The sequence below is a fragment of the Argiope bruennichi genome, chromosome X2 (assembly GCF_947563725.1).
Source record: "Argiope bruennichi chromosome X2, qqArgBrue1.1, whole genome shotgun sequence".
NCBI lineage: Eukaryota > Metazoa > Arthropoda > Arachnida > Araneae > Araneidae > Argiope > Argiope bruennichi.
Window position 1 is genome coordinate 128,756,846 of NC_079163.1, and position 14,719 is coordinate 128,771,564.

The 14,719-nt window shown below is 28.8% G+C and overlaps 1 protein-coding gene across 2 annotated transcripts in view; it reads left to right on the plus strand.

Annotated features, from left to right (window-relative positions):
* The window catches only part of LOC129960791 (uncharacterized), a 148,263-nt gene that overhangs the window by 30,848 nt on the left and 102,696 nt on the right, over window positions 1-14,719 (plus strand). The window contains exon 1 of one of the 2 annotated variants that reach the window (XM_056074439.1): window positions 14,184-14,223. The exons of the other annotated variant lie outside the window; for it this stretch is intronic. The gene's annotated coding sequence lies outside the window, so the exon portion shown is untranslated. Of the gene's footprint in view, window positions 1-14,183; window positions 14,224-14,719 lie in introns of those variants that run through there. 2 annotated transcript variants of the gene reach the window in all.

Sequence of the window (14,719 nt, forward strand, 5' to 3'; positions counted from 1 at the left end):
TATTGCATAGTAAATAATCTGCCATTTTATTTAAGGATTTGAGAAAGCTGAGCAAAAGCAAATTAACCGAAAAAATTTGCTATTTTTTGTTTTTGTATTAAAAATACCTGTTAAAAGTTAATTGCCAATTTTAAAAGCAAATGATCAGAGGATTCTATCTAAACACTACGTGCATAGTTCTTTAATAAATGAATTATATTTATTCCAATTAAATTAGATTTGTAAAGCCTTACAGCTATTTTCTATTCCAAAATAAAATCACCTTAGAAGGCGAGATATGTAAGAAGTATTACGAAATATTAAAACGTAGCGTTTGAAATGGAATACATTTCGTTTTGTATAGTCAATAATTTATTTCTATGTTTTCCTACTTTGGGGATAACTGTATCCCTAATTTTTGTATTAATACGTATAAGATTTCTACGCATTCATTATATGGAAGAATAAAAGATGAAAACATGCTGTTTGATTATATCTGATAGCATCTTCGATCGTATACAGATTCAAAAAGTTGTTTTTCGTTTTGATACGGTTAGTTACTCTTACAAGCACTTTCTCACTTTCTTTCTTCGATGGCATAATGAGCTTCTTTGATTAATAATTTATAAAAAGACATTTAATAAATGATCCAAAAACGATTAATGTTTTGCAACATTAATCGCAGAAAGAATTAAGCTCCGTGGAAGGAATGTCTTCCAAAGAATAAAATCTTTCCTCCGACACAAATGAATGTGATTTTCATGAATCTTCCCCGCATGCCAATTGGATTTTGATTGCTTCCAGAATAAGATTCTTCGAGATTTGTGCTGTGAAGCTACTATGGATTGGAAAGGAAAAGGTTGCTAATAATACTGAAGCAAGCAACCTAACTTTCATGTATGGGAGTGTTAACCATTCCAATTGGTATCAACTTTGATTACGAATAAACACACGCGAATTCTTGGTCAATGAGTTTTCAGGCCGTTTTCCAATTGAGTGGGCTAACATCGTCGTTTCATTAGACGTAGAATTCTTGCAGAATCTTTATTCCAGCTTTCTGCTCTAAGCTTCCCTCATCTTCAAACAGACTCGAAATATTGATTTGCATAGTCAGCTTATTTGTTATATTACTCTCCTTCTATTGAATATAGTTTCAAATACCATAGAGTCTTTGTTTAGTGAGCTTACATTTAATGAAGTTTCCAATATTAAGGTATTTTCTGTTAAGCTTTGACACTGAGAGATATTTACATGTTATTTTCTCTCTATATTGTAAAAGATGGCTTCTATTTAACGAAGTTTTCTTACTAATTTTTACAAATTTTATTTTTTCCTCTTTTTGAAATGTTTTTTTTATCTATTATTTGGCAAATTGGCAATCACGATGTCTTGCTCCTTTGCTCAGTTACAGAAGGTTACAGTTATCTATTATTCTCCGCGTTTATGAAGAAGTCGTGATTTATGATTATCCTGTGCGGCATGATATATTGCGGAGTGTTAGAAACAATAAAGAAGATAACACAATAAATGATAATATAAGGTTAGTAAAAAACCTTCTCAAGAAGAAATATTAATATCCATTTTGACAATATGAAGGGGACTATAGACTGAAGAAAATGATACAGATGATGTATTTAAGATATTCAGGTAGTATAAGTTCTTCTTCTTTAACTTATCAAAACAGGATTACAGGCCTTTTCATAGTTTCGAATATGAGTTAATTTCTGGTGTCATCAATACAAATTTAAAACTGTGCATTCTAAACTAAATATATAAGTGGAATGAGAAATTCCAGTAATCATAAATGCGATTCAGGATTTTACTCTTTCTATCAAATAATTTACAAATTTCTTTATTATGAATGTTCTTTACATCGAAGTTTTGAAGTAGAAAGATGATATTTCTTGAAATAAAGACTCTACTGTATATCTCGATTTTATTTCTAAAGGTTCATTAATTTTAATTTGGATAAATGGATATCACCTATAATGTTCTGGCTCCTGCGATTACATGATATTGTTATGATGATAAATTTCTGTTATGAAATCTATCAGAGTTAGGGAGATATTTTAAAATAATAATTTATTTCTAGGAATTATTGAATTAAAGAATACCAAGCCCATTTAAAAATAATTTATTTCTATATTAAATATTCTCTGATAATTATATTTAATTTTTTTTCTCTATTTACTACTTATATAATTTATGCAATTCTAACTTAACTTCATCGCACTCATATGAATGACTATATTAAAATTAAATCAGTATAATATTATTATATTTGGACATTTTTACAATAAAATTGCATTTTCTTTGTATAATTGTTCCATAGTTCTTGTATTTTGTTCCCTCAATATTTATTTCACTTCATTTCTCTCGGATTGAATGAATAAGGAAAAAAAAAGTATATTATGGATGGCAGAATTAAGAAAAATTATTGGGTGCAACTGACATGAAATTCAGCCTGAATATTCCCGATGTTGGTGGGCAGGAATGGATTTCCGATTTCTTTCTCGAGAGAGGTGGATTTATTTGGTAGGGTCGATACATGAGGGGGCAGTCGTCACTTCGATCACTTGCTCAGGGAATGGAAAAGAATTAGGTCACGGTCACGACCTCACATTCATCCAGAATGATCTAGCGTCTCATCGAAGGAGAGAAATGCACTGCATTCTTAGACAGGAATGGTTAGCTTCGTGCTTAGTACTTGAGCGAATTCTTGCACAGAGAGGAGTAAACAACTTTGACTCTTGCTTCGATCGATGTTTATGAGTGTGGTTTTTTCTGCTTTGCTGCATTTGTTTTGCAGTGCCAAGAAATGAAAAGATTCTTAGTAGCACACGTATATTATACAGCACTAGATATTATCCAATAGTATTCACAATATACATACATGTCGTGAAATATTGTATATAATATTATACAATATCGCATAATATTGTGAAATATAGAGCATTAATACCCAACATTATGCACAATTTTGCATAATATAATATTTGCATAGTTTTACATAATATAATATTTGCATAGTTTTACATAATATAATATTTGCATAGTTTTACATAATATAATATTTGCATAGTTTTACATAATATAATATTTGTATAATTTTGCAAATTAATACACAATATTATGCAAAAACCAGGCATAATATTGTGTATTAATTTACTACTTGAATTTAACAATGATGCTTTTATTTTACATGAACTGTAATTTAAGAAGAAGAATTTATTTTGAATTATAACTATAAAAATAACAATAGAATAATATATCATCAACGTCACATGACAAATTTAACCATGCATGCTATCAAGCTGATGTTAATTTAACCTGTGCTGTGACGTCACTCTTTTTTCCTCCTATGAATTACACAATGAGATTAGCGAAGATATTTGATGTGCATCATGTACTTATTAATTCCATTCATTGAATCTTTCAACAACATGGTGGAGTTGGTTTTGTGCCGTATCGAAATCGTGTTAAGAAAGTTTATCTACATGCATGACATGTGAAATTAACATGCTCAAAAGCCCACTTAAAATTGAGTGGCGTAACAATTGATGTTGTATATGGCAAATGCAAGATAATTTAAATGTGACATTGAAACTCAGTGGCATCAGAACGCTGGAAAAGAACGGATTTTCCACTTTTTGAAATGAACCTCGTTGTTGGATATTGACTATAATTTTTAAATTGCATCCATAAATTCAAAGATTTATTTAATGTACATAAATTATTTCCATTTTTTTTTAAAATAACGTCTTTATTTTTTGTGGCTAATTTTGTGACCAGGTAAGTATAAAGTTCAACGTATGTAGCTTCTTTCAAAGATCATTTTGACTTTAAGAATTAAAATTTTTGATGAATGATTATTTAACATAATTAAAAGTCCTAACTACTATGCCCTGAAAACATAAAGAGTTAAAATAAAAAAATCTGAAATTAAATCAAATTATTAAAGCAAATGTTAAGTATTTTAAGCATACTGTGCTTTAAAAAAATAATTTTTCATGGAGTACAAAATTCTCAAATACTTCATTGTAATCAAAAGAAATGACTAAAACAAGTTAAAAAGAAAGATGGAATTGATTTTAGACCTTACTCACTTTTTGTAAAAGTCAGAATATTATTTATTGTTGCCTTAAAAATGCAATATTCCATTTTTTTTTTCAGTGTAACATAAAAAATTTATACACAAAACCTCCCCACATCAAAAACCATCTGCTGTTTTATTCATGGCAACAAAAATAATTTTCACAACTAGTATGCAATTAAGGTTCGAAAAATATTCCATAATGTCTTTTATATTGAAAGAACACTTATTTACCGGCACTATTCCAAAATCAGACAAAATATGAGACATTCTATTCAAATCATGACAGCTCAACGTATGATTGATGATCGGAACAAGAAAGTGTCTCCACGTTGAAAAAAAAAAAAAAAATTGGGATGTATTTATTTTAGGTGTGAGCCAACTCTCCGGAATACTTGAAGGAGCTTTAATAAAAAAAGGTAAAAACATACAAATTTGGTGACAAAAAGAATCCCGATTTATGTAGGTAAAATGTAAAAAATTTGATTTTTTTTTTTGAAAAATGTAAATGTTGAAAATAATTCCATTTGTGGTAAAAACCTTTTGAGTATCTTTTTTGCCAGGAGCTGTATTTTATTATCTGCTAGAATTTTAATTCATTAAATGCACACTAATTCTATCGTAGTAAACAATAATTAACATTAAAAATTAGCCACATTAAGAATCAGCGAGATATTTTAAAAGCGCAAAATTTTAAAACTGCGAAATTACAAGTTACCATCTTATTATTGGTGAATAAATTGTGATAATGACAGATAATTTGGAAAGCAGAAGTCCTTGATCTACGAATTTACTGAGCTTTCTAATTAGATGCCACATTTATTTGGGGTATTTGTTTTTATTTCTCTCCATATTAGAAAATTAAAAGCCCATGAGATACTTAAACTAGCCGACTTATATTTAATTTTCAGATTCAAATAAAAATTTTGTAATTATATGTGCGAGGCAGACAAATTAGAGCATGAGAAGTGATTGGCAGCCACAAAACAATGCAAGATTTCTACCGAAAAGGAAAAATGTATTGAAATTTCTATTTGTTCTAAAAAATTATCTTATATCCATCCATCTTGAAAAATTTATTAACTCCAGATCTAAATCAGAATATTTAAAATGTGCTGCTAATGTGCAAGGAAAGCACGAGTTCAAAAATAAAAAGCTTGAACGAAGTCAAATACCTGTTATTAGAAAAAGAAATTAAATGCTTTCTTATAAATTTTTTTAGCATTCAATAATCTTTATTTTGTTAGCACTTACAGAAAAGTAAAGTTAGAACTTAATAGTACTTAGCGGTTGAGTCTTAACGTTAGAAACGCATAAATTCATGTTTACATCTCGATCATTTTTTTCAGTAAATTCTGAATGATTTTTATACTTAACTGTTAACATTATTGACCTACAACATTTTTGACCATACAAAGAAGGACTTTGCGATGAGAAATAATAATTAAAAATTGAATATTTGAAGTAATAAGTCACAATTAAAATCAAATTTAAAATTATTTTTTATGCTTCCTTTACGTTTATTTATAAAGATTTACATATTTTCAGTTGAAATAAATAGTTTACGGTAGGCTCAAACTATTTTAAGATTTCCAAATATTTGTAAAATTTGTTTAGTAAGAAAAGAGATTTGATTTATTCAATAACAATGTTGATTGATTAGAATTTTTAACAATCTAAATATATAGAAAGTATGGTTAATGCCAAACAATTTTAAAAACAATCAAACTTAAAAATAATTATATGCAATTTTTTATTCAGTTATTTAATATAGCCGTAATCTAGAAAGATATATTGTTGCTAATATTCATTTATAGAATATAAATTAAAAAATATTAAAAATAAAACTAAGAAATTCAGGCCCAATTCCTGAGAAATGGAAAATATTTATTTTTTATTATTTCACTCCGTGTTGCAGCCTTTTATCTAATATATTTGTAATTAGAAAATATAACAGTCATTTTTCCATATAAGAACTATTTCTGAGTTAATTTGGAATTATGAGCAAAATAGCTAAGATTTTGTAAAATTTCATTTGCTTCATAGCATTAAAAAGAATAAAAAATTTGATAACTACAACAGAATTTTGGAATATTTACAGACTTTGGCTTATTGGAAGCTATCATTCTTCAAAAATTTATCAATGAAAATGGATTGTCCATTTAATATTTGAAGAAAAAATTAGGGATTCAAATTTTTTCAAAACCTAATGCTCATAAGATGAATATTGAACTTAAATTGTACTCTTTGCAATTTTGCTTTATTTATTTTGAAGCTATAATTTTTTATTTGTTCTCAATACAATAAATCGAACTATCCTTCAGAAAAGTCCTTTTAAAATTCTTCAAAACAATGAAGCTGTAATTTTTTTTAAATTGTCAGTTAAGGCCTGTAGTAAAATTCGCTTGAAACCTTAAATTCAACATTTTTTTTTCTTTCTTTTTAGCTTTCTCAACATTAAACTATCCACTTGTAACGTTCTTTATAACTCTTCCAATCGATGACACTTAAATTAATCTTGCATACAATTAAAGCTTCTAATGAATTTTGCACAAAACTCAACATTTTTTAAAACTCGTTTTTTCAATTTTTTCAATACAGAACAAATCAGAATACCCTTGAGAAAAGTGCTTTTAAAATCCTTCAAGCCAATGACGCTGAAATCTCAATAACCTGCAACTAAGAGTTCTGTCGATGTTTTACAGATTTCACAAAAGCGGTGGCAGCGTTTAAGTTCTTTATGTCGCCGTTAGGTGTGCTCAACTACCCACTTAGAGATTCCGGACTTGCTAAAAGAGTGAGTTAAGCGATCGTTAAATGTAATACTTGAAGTCACGACTCTCAATAAGTATTTTAGAGGTGAAAAACAGCGCCTCTTCTTTTTCTTTCGATTCAGGGAGGTGCAACCATAAAAAAAAAAAGCTGAATTTGAACTTAAGTAGTCATAAAACTAAACGTTTTATTTCTTTCGTGGTTTTTATGGCGTTGAACAGCAGTATTAAATAAGATACAGCGTAAATTGTATGATATACAACGTGTCATTTACGAAGTATGGAATGGAGTTGTATGTAAAAAGAGAATATTTTTTAACAGTAGCTGTATTAAATATACGCAAGAAGAAATAAATGTATTATTTCTTCCTACTTTTTTCACTCTTAGTCATCCTAAAAGTAATATTCAAATAAAAAAATATGAAAATTAACTAAGGTAAAAAATGAATCAATAAAAATAAGTAATGAAAATAATGGAGAATAATTAATTTGATTTTTTAAAAAAAGTTATAGCTGTATTTTTAAGCAATACTTGAAACAAAATTTTAATGAATGTGTTCTTACATTCCATAAAAATATTAATAAATTAATAAACATTAATTAAGAAGTATAATTTTTTTGAAGCTTGCAATGGAAATATTTAAAAATAAATACTAAAAGAGAGAGAAAAGAGTATTTCAAATTCGAACTCTTTATTTCGATGTTGTCAGTAGACGAGAGTAGATTTCTTTAGAAATTTATTATTTTTTTACATAACATTTTTTATACATTAAAATTAATAATAAAAAATGTTCACTTTATATATTATTTTTAATCACAGAAAAAGTAAATTTATTGAATTATTAGTGAACATTAATTATTCTTCCAAATCTTTCTTTAAGAGCTTTTCTATTTATATATTTTATTGCGTATATTGTAAGATATGTATATGAAACTGTTATTACGTTAAATAATTTCTAATTACCAATAAATATGTCTGTATATTTTGCATTATTTATTTTGTATTAATTATGTTGACTTTAAGACTGTTCATGAAGCACTGAACAAACTAAAACTCTAACAGGAAATTTGGTGACCTCTGTTACTGTGCACTTTGCATGGGTGAAAAGGACTTACATGAATAGCACATCATAACATAATGAGTTATTAAATGTGGGTAATTACGTTTGCAACAAGACTGTGTTGTCGTGTAATCACGCTTACTTGCTGTAGGGCTTTCAAGTAGCCCACTGTAGGAAATTCATATAAGCAGCATCACGAACGTGTGATCACGTCTCCAATAGCGGAGGGGAAAAATATTATCAGCATCATCCATGTGCAATCGTCTACTCCCTCCTAATAAGGGAGCAAAGTAAAACTAAATTTGTTATTCAAGAAGTCCATCATAGTTCATTCCTTTGTAGTATGATCTGATTTCATTCTTGTCAGCTGATAGAATATATATGATATTTCAGGAACGAAACTGAATCAGTAGTATAGAAAAGTATTTATTAATACCTTTCATACAGCAGGACTAATAAAACCAGTATGACAATTTTTGTAAGTCCAATGGATCATAAGAAATACTTTCTCATTTCCTCCTCTGTATTACTTGTGATATGCTATGACATCCTATTTATTGTTAAAAACTTATTTTGAACAGACTTGACGAGTGACATCCCAGAAATAAAATACTTGAGAACGCCGCTTTGCTATTGTCGAAATCTACTGGCATTGATAACAATCATTGCAATCAACCTTTTAATCAATAATGCAATTGATAACAAAATCTTATTTATGCTTATATATGCTGTTATTAGTCAAAATAATTGTGTGTTTATTATTATGATTCCATATATAGAGGAAGAGAACTAGAGAGTCTTAAATAAACTGGCAAAATCCTTAACGGATTCTGATAATCTCATTGGAGAACAAAACAAAATGATATTAGGGTTCTACCGTTCTTTACAAAAGATACTTCACTCCCGCCATGGTAATGAAAGATTTAAGCACTGTGATGAAAAGTAATGCATCTAACAGCTGAAAGTCTTAAATACGATTTCAGACATGGGAATATTAAATATTTACGATTACGAAAATGACTTGGCAAGATTACCTTGAAAAACTGTTTAGAAAGATTTGAAAGCCAAAATCAGAGTTTCAAAGAGCTACATGTCGGAAGTGAGATTATAACGTAAGGACTTCGGAGAGAAATTTCAATATATATGTTTCAGAAAGAATTCAAAATATATTCTTCAGTATTTAAATACAAGCCCCAGAAAAGTTTTATAAAGAGCAATAACTGTAGACACAAATCCGTTACATTCATTGCATTACCACTCACAATTACCAAATATATTTCAACATTCCATTATCACAATATCCATTATATGTAAGAAGCAGAGATAATATTCTAATAATATTGAATACTCATGTGCGTTAACATTATTTAGAATAACATAAGTTACGTACATCAGAAAACATAAAACTCATGTAAAGATAAATAACATAAAATCAATAATTGGAAACATTTATCATCATGTTAATACTTTACACATAGCATTCCAAAATTCCATTCCTCTTTCAAATTCAGCAAAGTATAAATGAGAATTAAAACATCTATGATGCAATAATAGTAAAAAAAGTACAAAAATTCTAAGCAAATCTGTTTTTTAGACAACCTACATACACCATCTCAAAAATCAGGAATTTCAACACTTTAATTGTCGACCAGTAAAAAAAGACACTGCACACACAAAAATGTTAACTAGAAATATTTTGCAGATAACCATCACATACCATTTCCGTAACACTTTTTTCTCTTCTTTCGTTGAATGGAAATTTCTCTGGGGTGTTTTCGGGTTGCCATGGAGATCGAGATAGCGAGGGATGGTGGCAAAAGGGAAGACGTTTATTGAAGAAGTATTGCTCTTTTTTTTCGACCACTAGCAAGATGGATTTAGCTGCCTCTTCAGCAAAGTTCTTTTCTCCCCTTTGGCCCAATTCTGATGGATGGACTCAAATAGCAATTTTATTTCAACAGTACTTATTTGTCCTCACCTCGCGCCCAGGGTTTACCCCCTTCCTTTCAGAGCGCATTACGAGACTACGTGAACTTAACTGGAATGAAATTGGTTTCCGACAATTTGGTTTGACATGATAAGTTTAGATAACATTACGAATTTTAGTTTCCATGCAATGCTTCTGGAAGAAGAATGAGTTGTTACTTTAAGCTTACACAGAATAAAACTTTCTAAGCAAGATGTTATGAACTATAATTGAAAGCACTAAGAGACCGAGTTATCTATTCGTAAGCAAGAAGTTGTAATGTACGATGGTATAAAATAAATTTTGTGTGATTTTATAGCAATAAGGCTAATAAAATCTTGGAATGCAAGACCATTAGAAATAAGTAGTTTTAATTATTATGATATTCACTCTTAATATTGATATTATTCCGAATTCCATTTGACATGAAATGTTTTGGGGAGAGAGAAATAGTTGTCACATATAGCGTACAAAGACTAGAAGTATTCGTAAGTAAGGCGTTATTACTAAAAGTTCACTGAATGGAACTATTCCTAAGCAAAGCTTTGAGCTGCGCGATGTCATAATATAAATTCTGTGGCAAAATTTATGAAAAGTTGATAGAATGCAACAATTTCAGAAATTTCTTACTTCTGATTGTTACCCTAGAGACTTTAAATATAGATAATATTCAGAATTCCATATGACATGAAGTTCTTTGGGAAGAAAGAAACAATTGTCACTTTAAGCGCTCAGAGAATAGAATTATTCGTGAGCAAAATATTGTGAATATATAAATTGCCTTTTAGATGACACTGCGACAAAATTTGTGAAAAATTGCTATAGCTTTTGCGAACATCAGTTAAAGAAATAAATGATTTTTGATTTTATTGTTTAAATGTTAAGTATTAAGTTTTCAAAAAGTTAAAAATTCAACTTCCAAAGCATTTCTCACTAAGAAATGAACGCTAATTTAAGAGAATCAAATAATATGTTTGATGGGATAACATTAATTATTAAATAACATTGAATTTTATGGGGTACCACTGCACAGTTTGGAAAAGAAATTATAATATTTTTGCATGTGTTTGAAGAAAAAATATAATATCTGTAAGAATTCTTTTATGCATGACAATATTAGATAAAAATGATAAATTCACTTAAAGAAACACAGCTCTGCAAGGAAATGTTGTGATTCTATTACAAAAGTTTGTAAAACATTTCAGGAATTTTCGTATGCCTTAACGTAAACATAAGAAAAAAATATAGAGACGCACACGCATGCATGCACGCACATAATCACGCTTGCGCGCACACAATAACGCACGCACACACGGATGCTACTCATACACATATAAGAAAAGGAAAAAAAATAACAAATATTTTATGTTTATTCTACTTGACATAAATTTAGGCGACATGCTGAGTCATTGTGGTTAAAAAGCAAAGATCTCTAGAGCAGACATTTTTGTAGCTAAAAATTTATATACCAAAGAAACTGTGTTTTTATAAATTTATTTTATTTATATAATACCTCCGTTTTATTTTCACAGCACTTACTTGCCGTTACCTTCTGTTCGAAGCTCCTTTATTTCCTTCCTTTCCAGTGTGACTTATCAACACAAGTGATGAAAGGTGGAGAACTTTACTGGAATGAAATTGGTTTTTGACATCCTAAGCTTAAATAACATTCCAAATTCCAATAATTACGGAGAAAAGAAATATTTGTTTCTTTTAGTATGTACAGGATAGAGCTTTTATTTAGGAAATGTTATTTTGTAAGGAATGATAAGATTGTCTTATGTGATTCCATCTCTATATTTGAGAAAAATGACAGTAACAATCAGACAGTTCAATTCTTTTGACGAATTCTTTTAAATATTTTGAGGGCATTCTGTCGCTTTGAGAATAACGAACAGTTCCTAATTCTTGTTGGAAAAAAAAATCTGTTAAATAAATTTAAGATGTTATAAGAGTGATATTTATGATTTTTCATCAAAAATTGTTATAATACTCGTATGCATTAAAAAAATAAACACCGGGAATTTTTTCTATCTATTTTTTTTTACCATGAAAGATTCGTAGTGCATTTTGGATTTTGCTCTTAAAATATTTTTTTTGTAAAATATAATATAGCTGTTACATATGGGATGGAGGGAGGGTTGGTTTCATTTTGAAACCCATCTTCAAATAATGCATTTGGTGTTCCTCTTTTACGTATATTCACGGAATTAAGCGTCTAATTGAATTCATGAGAGTTTTTAAATTTCAAAAGAGAAAATGGAATGTGAAGTCACATTTAAATTTCAAAAATGCTAGATATTGAACACAAATGGCAAAGAGATAAAAAAAAGGATTGATAAAATGAAAGGTAATCTATGATTATAATTATTATTCAGCTCTACAGTATTTATAAGTCTGAAGACGAATTGGAACTGAATGAAAGTAATGGTCTGAATAATCACTAACAAAATTTGAATAGGAGATTCCAAAAGGCAGAATTTTTCTTTGCTTCCCAAAATTACATAGCTTAAGATGTTGTTATGAGTTCCGAGAGGTATATTTTCTCATGATTTTTAATTATAAATCAGTAAAACTTTTTTCCCTGCTTTTAGTCTGTTTTGAAAGATTTTTTAAATTGTTTATTTTTTTTATTATTATTACAGTGGAAGTGACACAATAATAGATTCCTATTTCGTTGCTCTGTGACTGATCACTAATAGAAACAAATAGAACGGCGATCAGCGATAAAATCAATACTTATAATGTGTCTCATTTTTAGATTTTTTGAAACAAAATTTAATACATATAACATTAAAAATGTGTATTATATGTATTTTACGTATGACGGAATCAGATACAAATTTGAAATGTTTTATTAACTTCACTGTGTTTAACATTTTACTATCAAAACTGAACGAATCTTATTCGAATATTTCCACTATTTTTCAGAAAATTATCTTCTTTCTTTGCATTGTTCTGACTCTCATCTAATGCAGAATATCTAAATAATTAGTTAAACAAATGAGTAATTAATTAAAAAAAATAGTGCATTTAAGCAAAAAATAAAACAAATTCTAGAGAGATAACATTTTATTTCGAAATTTTTATACCTTAAAAGTATTTATCAACATCTTTTTGGAAGAATTGTAAAAGAGCAATAAGGGATAAAAAGTTTAGTCAGAAATGTAGGAAAAATGAGATCTCAATGTGTTTTTAATCTCCTAAAAGAAAATATCCTTTCAAATATTTACGTAATGAATGATTTAGAGATCTTCTTAAATACAGAACCATTCACACCAATTTCTCCATGGAAACAGTCATTTGCCTAAAAATGAGAAAAAAGATATTTTGGCGAGTTCTGCTATGTTTAATGAACACTCCAAAAATTAACATAACACTATCAGGCACTAGAAAAAGAAAATCAGGCACTGTCAAGCAATCACTATCAGGCACTGTCAGAAAATTAGCATATAACAACTATGAGAACACTGATAGTTGTTAACGAAAGCCCCAAGCTACCAATTTTTACTAAACAATAGTTTCCGTAAAGCAATATAAATGCGTTTCATAAGAATTCCTTCTAAAGATTGTGGGAAGTTTTCCATCAAATTAAAAATCTTATTTCTTCATTGTTTTGGCTGGCATTTGATCCTCACTATCTAAATACTCAGATAAGCAAATTAAACAACCAACAAAAGAAGCATTTAAAAAAAAATAATGAATTCAAGCGAAAAACAAAACAAATTCCATCGGAAAGGAGTTGTTTTGTTTCGAAGCTTTCCAATCTTAAAAGCACTTAACAACGACACTCTTAAAAAAAAAAGAATCGCCGGTTATTTATTCCGGAAGAATGGTAAGAGAGCCGTAAGAGATAAAAGTTTTAGATAAAAATACAAGAAGAGAAGAGCCAAATGATTTTTTTAGATCTACTAAGAGAAAATGTCTTTTGAGGAGTCACGTAGTGAGCTATTTAGAAATCTGCTGAAACATGATACCCACCACACCAACTTCATCTTGGAAACACCACAATGCCTAGAAAAGAAAAGACGTTGAGAACAAGTGAAGAAAAAGAAGATATTTTGCTGAGTTATTTGATACTCAAAAGCCTGAGCTGATTATCTTCTTCGTTTACTTCCGATCAAGTTATTTTCCAAACATTGTATGGCTTCAATGCTGTACGTGAGCATATTTTCTTTGGAAGTTTGCTTTGTCACAGGTAGCAACATCTGTGACCCTTTGAAAGGAATTATTTTACACTTAGAAAGAAGGTAACAGTTAAAGAGTTTATTTAAAAAAAATTCAGTTTTAATGATTCGGAGAATTTTTCGAGAATAGTGGCATAAGGGAAGAAAGTTTGACTTGGTTGAACATGTAAGTGAAGATTATTTTATTATATTTATTACTTTGTTTGAATAATTTTCCTGAATAGTCTTTCAAACTATAAATAATCTAAAGGAAATAATTTTTCAATTCCTTTTTGTATAAATATGTTAAAATAATAGGAAAACCTAAAATCTGGTGCTTAGAATAACTGATTCATTTTTGTACAACACGTCTATAAGAAGAATGTAGAGGATGCTGTTTTTCAAGGTAATCACATAAAACTTTTAAAGTAACTGACTAAAAGTAACGAGAAGATAATGCTACTATCTTTGATGGTTTTAATATAAATTTGTTTCTAGTATTTTTCCTATTATTTTCTAACGCCATAAAAATAAATTTATTTTTATGGGTTTTTCCGCAAATAATAACAATGTGTTCATTCATTTCGCCCTCATATAATACAATTAATTCCTCCCATATTGCAAGGATACAGGACTCTAGGAGTTTGTTTCAATTTTGGTACCGTATTATTTGAATACCGTGT